This window comes from Chamaea fasciata, unplaced genomic scaffold, assembly GCF_029207755.1.
Source record: "Chamaea fasciata isolate MVZ Bird 193981 ecotype frontalis unplaced genomic scaffold, bChaFas1.0.hap1 SCAF_807, whole genome shotgun sequence".
Lineage (NCBI taxonomy): Eukaryota > Metazoa > Chordata > Aves > Passeriformes > Sylviidae > Chamaea > Chamaea fasciata.
In genome coordinates this window covers 31,868-38,265 of record NW_027094892.1, presented here as the reverse complement: position 1 = coordinate 38,265, position 6,398 = coordinate 31,868, and the positions used below count along the sequence as shown (strand labels likewise).

Here is a 6,398-nt window from a genome sequence, read left to right as displayed (position 1 = left end):
TGCGTCCGCCCGCAGGCCAAGAGGCTCCGGCTGTGCCGGGACAGGGCCCAGGTCGGGCAAATGCTGCAATAAACAGGCGCACACAACTCCCACAGCGGGAACAGCTGGGCTCAGCCTCCTCCGGCGTCGCCCCAAAGCCTGGCCAGGGCTTCAGGAGCAATGCAGGAGCTGCCTTTGGCCCCGCTCCTCCCAACAAGGCCACAGGACTCATCTCAGGGCCCTGTCCGGCCTCTGAACACAGAAAGGTCAAGCCATGTTTCACTAATGAGCACGGACCTAGCCCAGAACACTAATGATCCTGGCTACCGCACTGCCGACAGGATACAAACACAACATCTGGGTTGAAGGCTCACCCAGAGGTCAGCTTTGCCTCAAGACTCTGCTTCAGGCCTCAGGCCTTCAGGAAGTCCCAAGGTGCTTGAACCTCTGCGCAAAGCCTGCTCCCATCTCCTGTGGAACCTCACAGATCAGGCAGCACTTCCTCGGCCCACTCCTGAGGCTATTTAGCCTGCCAGCAAAGAGCAGGGGCTGACCTGGGAATGACAGAAGGCAGGGAGGGGAAAGGACCCTTTTGCTTCCATCCAGAAAGCCAAAGGCCGTCAAAAAAACCCTCTGGTGAACACCTGAGCAGCACCAGGAGATGAAAGGCCTGGCACTCCTGACTCCCAGAGCTCCCAGCGCTGCCTTGCCCCTCACCTTCAGCCCTCGTCTTGGACAGCAAGGCAATCCCAGGGACAGAATTCCAGGCTCCTGCTGCTCCTGGACGGAGGCACCCAACAGCTCTGTGCTGGCTGAACATGGCAGCAAAATCAGGATGCTGCTCTTCCTTGGGCAAAACTCCAGCCACTAAAAAGCTGGAATGCAGGACAACCCTGCCTCTCCACCAGGGCACTTGGATCCAGCCCTACTGACACATGGACATTTGAGACAGGAATCCATAACCCTCCGTGAAATCACATCACAGCCTCCAGGTGTTTTCCTGTTCGTGTCCTCACTTACCTGGCATAGGCTTCTTCCAAGGCTTTGCAGACACTTTGCCTCTAGCCAAAAAGATTAACATCGCCTTCTTTCCAGCTTTCAAGAAGTCACAGCAAGTCATCCTGGTCCCATGTTCCACATCAGATTCTCCTGTAAAAAGAAAGATATTTTTTCTGTTCAGATCATTTCTCAAGCTGTCAAGAAAAGCAGGATCCCACATGCACTCCCAGAAATTCTCTCAACACCATTTGCTGCTTCTCTCTCTGGCAGGGCACCAACAAGTCCTGGGACACTTCTTGTTCCCTGCTGGCCAGTGACCTTGAGCGATAAAAGAAGGCACCAGTATTGCTGCTAATTTTACAGCCACAGGCTTTGAACTTTCCACAAGTTAAAAGCAGAAGCAGACACTCCTCATCGGGCTCGAGTTCTCGCTTCCTGGCCCAGGAGACGCGCGGCCGCAGCTGCTCGAGCTTCTCTACCACTGCAGAGCGCGCCGAACACGGCAGGCGCACGGCAGGTGACGAACAAGCGACTTCTCCAATCCCGGCCCCGGAGAGGCGTGGCCGCCGCTCCTCGAGCTCCTCCGCCTCTGCACAGCGCTGCACGCACGGCAGGAGCACCGGAAGTGACGAAACAGCGAGGCCACGCTTCCCGGCCCGGGAGACGCGTGTCTGCCGCTCCTCGAGGATCTCAGCCGCCGCAAAGCACGCCGAGCAGGTAAGCGCACTGCAGATAATGAATAAGTGAAATCTTGCTTCCCAGCCCCGAAAATGCACTTTCGGTGCTGGAGGAGCTTCTCTGCTTGTGGGCAGCACGGAAACCGCGCCCAGCCGCTGTTCGCAGCCAGCCTGCAGCATACCGCCGGAGAGTGCACTAGGCGCGGCCAAACGGCGTTTGCTCGCTTCCCAGGCTAGGAGAAGCACTTGCCGTGCTGCAAACAGCTTCTCTGCCTGTAGAGAGCTCGGACACAGCGTTTGACGCTGTTCCAAGCCTGCCTGCGAGCGAACCGCCGGAGAGTGCACTCGGCGCGGCCAAACGGCGTTTGCTCGCTTCCCAGGCTAGGAGAAGCACTTGCCGTGCTGCAAACAGCTTCTCTGCCTGTGGAGAGCTCGGAAACAGCGTTTAACGCTGTTCCAAGCCTGCCTGCGAGCGAGGCGCCGGAGAGTGCACTAGGCGCGGCCAAACGGCGTTTGCTCGCTTCCCAGGCTAGGAGAAGCACTTGCCGTGCTGCAAACAGCTTCTCTGCCTGTAGAGAGCTCGGACACAGCGTTTGACGCTGTTCCAAGCCTGCCTGCGAGCGAACCGCCGGAGAGTGCACTAGACGCGGCCAAACGGCGTTTGCTCGCTTCCCAGGCTAGGAGAAGCACTTGCCGTGCTGCAAACAGCTTCTCTGCCTGTGGAGAGCTCGGAAACAGCGTTTAACGCTGTTCCAAGCCTGCCTGCGAGCGAGGCGCCGGAGAGTGCACTAGGCGCGGCCAAACGGCGTTTGCTCGCTTCCCAGGCTAGGAGAAGCACTTGCCGTGCTGCAAACAGCTTCTCTGCCTGTGGAGAGCTCGGAAACAGCGTTTAACGCTGTTCCAAGCCTGCCTGCGAGCCAAGCGCCGGAGAGTGCACTAGGCGCGGCCAAACGGCGTTTGCTCGCTTCCCAGGCTAGGAGAAGCACTTGCCGTGCTGCAAACAGCCTCTCTGCCTGTGGAGAGCTCGGAAACAGCGTTTAACGCTGTTCCAAGCCAGCCTGCGAGCGAAGCGCCGGAGAGTGCACTAGGCGCGGCCAAACGGCGTTTGCTCGCTTCCCAGGCTAGGAGAAGCACTTGCCGTGCTGCAAACAGCTTCTCTGCCTGTGGAGAGCTCGGAAACAGCGTTTAACGCTGTTCCAAGCCTGCCTGCGAGCGAAGCGCCGGAGAGTGCACTAGGCGCGGCCAAACGGCGTTTGCTCGCTTCCCAGGCTAGGAGAAGCACTTGCCGTGCTGCAAACAGCCTCTCTGCCTGTGGAGAGCTCGGAAATAGCGTTTAACGCTGTTCCAAGCCTCCCTGCGAGCGAAGCGCCGGAGAGTGCACTAGGCGCGGCCAAACGGCGTTTGCTCGCTTCCCAGGCTAGGAGAAGCACTTGCCGTGCTGTAAACAGCTTCTCTGCCTGTGGAGAACTCGGAAACAGCGTTTGACGCTGTTCCAAGCCGGCCTGCGAGCGAACCGCCGGAGAGTGCACTCGGCGCGGCCAAACGGCGTTTGCTCGCTTCCCAGGCTAGGAGAAGCACTTGCCGTGCTGCAAACAGCTTCTCTGCCTGTGGAGAGCTCGGAAACAGCGTTTAACGCTGTTCCAAGCCTGCCTGCGAGCGAGGCGCCGGAGAGTGCACTAGGCGCGGCCAAACGGCGTTTGCTCGCTTCCCAGGCTAGGAGAAGCACTTGCCGTGCTGCAAACAGCTTCTCTGCCTGTGGAGAGCTCGGAAACAGCGTTTAACGCTGTTCCAAGCCTGCCTGCGAGGGAAGCGCCGGAGAGTGCACTAGGCGCGGCCAAACGGCGTTTGCTCGCTTCCCAGGCTAGGAGAAGCACTTACCGTGCTGCAAACAGCCTCTCTGCCTGTGGAGAGCTCGGAAACAGCGTTTAACGCTGTTCCAAGCCTGCCTGCGAGCGAAGCACCGGAGAGTGCACTAGGCACGGCCAAACGGCGTTTGCTCGCTTCCCAGGCTAGGAGAAGCACTTGCCGTGCTGCAAACAGCTTCTCTGCCTGTAGAGAGCTCGGACACAGCGTTTGACGCTGTTCCAAGCCTGCCTGCGAGCGAACCGCCGGAGAGTGCACTCGGCGCGGCCAAACGGCGTTTGCTCGCTTCCCAGGCTAGGAGAAGCACTTGCCGTGCTGCAAACAGCTTCTCTGCCTGTGGAGAGCTCGGAAACAGCGTTTAACGCTGTTCCAAGCCTGCCTGCGAGCGAGGCGCCGGAGAGTGCACTCGGCGCGGCCAAACGGCGTTTGCTCGCTTCCCAGGCTAGGAGAAGCACTTGCCGTGCTGCAAACAGCTTCTCTGCCTGTGGAGAGCTTGGAAACAGCGTTTAACGCTGTTCCAAGCCTGCCTGCGAGCGAAGCGCCGGAGAGTGCACTCGGCGCGGCCAAACGGCGTTTGCTCGCTTCCCAGGCTAGGAGAAGCACTTGCCGTGCTGCAAACAGCCTCTCTGCCTGTGGAGAGCTCGGAAACAGCGTTTAACGCTGTTCCAAGCCAGCCTGCGAGCGAACCGGCGGAGAGTGCACTCGGCGCGGCCAAACGGCGTTTGCTCGCTTCCCAGGCTAGGAGAAGCACTTGCCGTGCTGCAAACAGCTTCTCTGCCTGTGGAGAGCTCGGAAACAGCGTTTAACGCTGTTCCAAGCCTGCCTGCGAGCGAAGCGCCGGAGAGTGCACTAGGCGCGGCCAAACGGCGTTTGCTCGCTTCCCAAGCTAGGAGAAGCACTTGCCGTGCTGCAAACAGCCTCTCTGCCTGTGGAGAGCTCGGAAATAGCGTTTAACGCTGTTCCAAGCCTCCCTGCGAGCGAAGCGCCGGAGAGTGCACTAGGCGCGGCCAAACGGCGTTTGCTCGCTTCCCAGGCTAGGAGAAGCACTTGCCGTGCTGTAAACAGCTTCTCTGCCTGTGGAGAACTCGGAAACAGCGTTTGACGCTGTTCCAGGCCGGCCTGCGAGCGAAGCGCCGGAGAGTGCACTCGGCGCGGCCAAACGGCGTTTGCTCGCTTCCCAGGCTAGGAGAAGCACTTGCCGTGCTGCAAACAGCTTCTCTGCCTGTGGAGAGCTCGGAAACAGCGTTTGACGCTGTTCCAAGCCTGCCTGCGAGCGAACCGGCGGAGAGTGCACTCGGCGCGGCCAAACGGCGTTTTCTCGCTTCCCAGGCTAGGAGAAGCACTTGCCGTGCTGCAAACAGCTTCTCTGCCTGTGGAGAGCTCGGAAACAGCGTTTGACGCTGTTCCAAGCCGGCCTGCGAGCGAACCGCCGGAGAGTGCACTCGGCGCGGCCAAACGGCGTTTGCTCGCTTCCCAGGCTAGGAGAAGCACTTGCCGTGCTGCAAACAGCTTCTCTGCCTGTGGAGAGCTCGGAAACAGCGTTTGACGCTGTTCCAACCCTGCCAGCGAGCGAACGGCCGGAGAGTGCACTCGGCGCGGCCAAACGGCGTTTGCTCGCTTCCCAGGCTAGGAGAAGCACTTGCCGTGCTGCAAACAGCTTCTCTGCCTGTGGAGAGCTCGGAAACAGCGTTTGACGCTGTTCCAGGCCGGCCTGCGAGCGAACCGCCGGAGAGTGCACTCGGCGCGGCCAAACGGCGTTTGCTCGCTTCCCAGGCTAGGAGAAGCACTTGCCGTGCTGCAAACAGCTTCTCTGCCTGTGGAGAGCTCGGAAACAGCGTTTGACGCTGTTCCAGGCCGGCCTGCGAGCGAAGCGCCGGAGAGTGCACTCGGCGCGGCCAAACGGCGTTTGCTCGCTTCCCAGGCTAGGAGAAGCACTTGCCGTGCTGCAAACAGCTTCTCTGCCTGTGGAGAGCTCGGAAACAGCGTTTGACGCTGTTCCAGGCCGGCCTGCGAGCGAAGCGCCGGAGAGTGCACTCGGCGCGGCCAAACGGCGTTTGCTCGCTTCCCAGGCTAGGAGAAGCACTTGCCGTGCTGAAAACAGCTTCTCTGCCTGTGGAGAGCTCGGAAACAGCGTTTGACGCTGTTCCAGGCCGGCCTGCGAGCGAACCGCCGGAGAGTGCACTCGGCGCGGCCTAACGGCGTTTGCTCGCTTCCCAGGCTAGGAGAAGCACTTGCCGTGCTGCAAACAGCTTCTCTGCCTGTGGAGAGCTCGGAAACAGCGTTTGACGCTGTTCCAGGCCGGCCTGCGAGCGAACCGCCGGAGAGTGCACTCGGCGCGGCCAAACGGCGTTTGCTCGCTTCCCAGGCTAGGAGAAGCACTTGCCGTGCTGCAAACAGCTTCTCTGCCTGTGGAGAGCTCGGAAACAGCGTTTGACGCTGTTCCAAGCCGGCCTGCGAGCGAACCGCCGGAGAGTGCACTCGGCGCGGCCAAACGGCGTTTGCTCGCTTCCCAGGCTAGGAGAAGCACTTGCCGTGCTGCAAACAGCTTCTCTGCCTGTGGAGAGCTCGGAAACAGCGTTTGACGCTGTTCCATACCGGCCTGCGAGCGAACCGCCGGAGAGTGCACTCGGCGCGGCCAAACGGCGTTTGCTCGCTTCCCAGGCTAGGAGAAGCACTTGCCGTGCTGCAAACAGCTTCTCTGCCTGTGGAGAGCTCGGAAACAGCGTTTGACGCTGTTCCAAGCCGGCCTGCGAGCGAACCGCCGGAGAGTGCACTCGGCGCGGCCAAACGGCGTTTGCTCGCTTCCCAGGCTAGGAGAAGCACTTGCCGTGCTGCAAACATCTTCTCTGCCTGTGGAGAGCTCGGAAACAGCGTTTGACG

At 60.4% G+C, this 6,398-nt stretch overlaps 1 long non-coding RNA gene across 1 annotated transcript; it reads right to left on the bottom strand.

The window, feature by feature from the left end:
• Positions 1-253: 253 nt before the first annotated feature.
• Positions 254-1,449, bottom strand: LOC136305939 (uncharacterized). The gene is made up of 3 exons (XR_010725464.1): positions 1,224-1,449; positions 1,000-1,128; positions 254-533 (listed from the first exon to the last, which is right to left on the bottom strand). It is a non-coding gene; the product is annotated as an uncharacterized lncRNA (long non-coding RNA).
• Between the last annotated feature and the right edge of the window lie 4,949 nt (positions 1,450-6,398).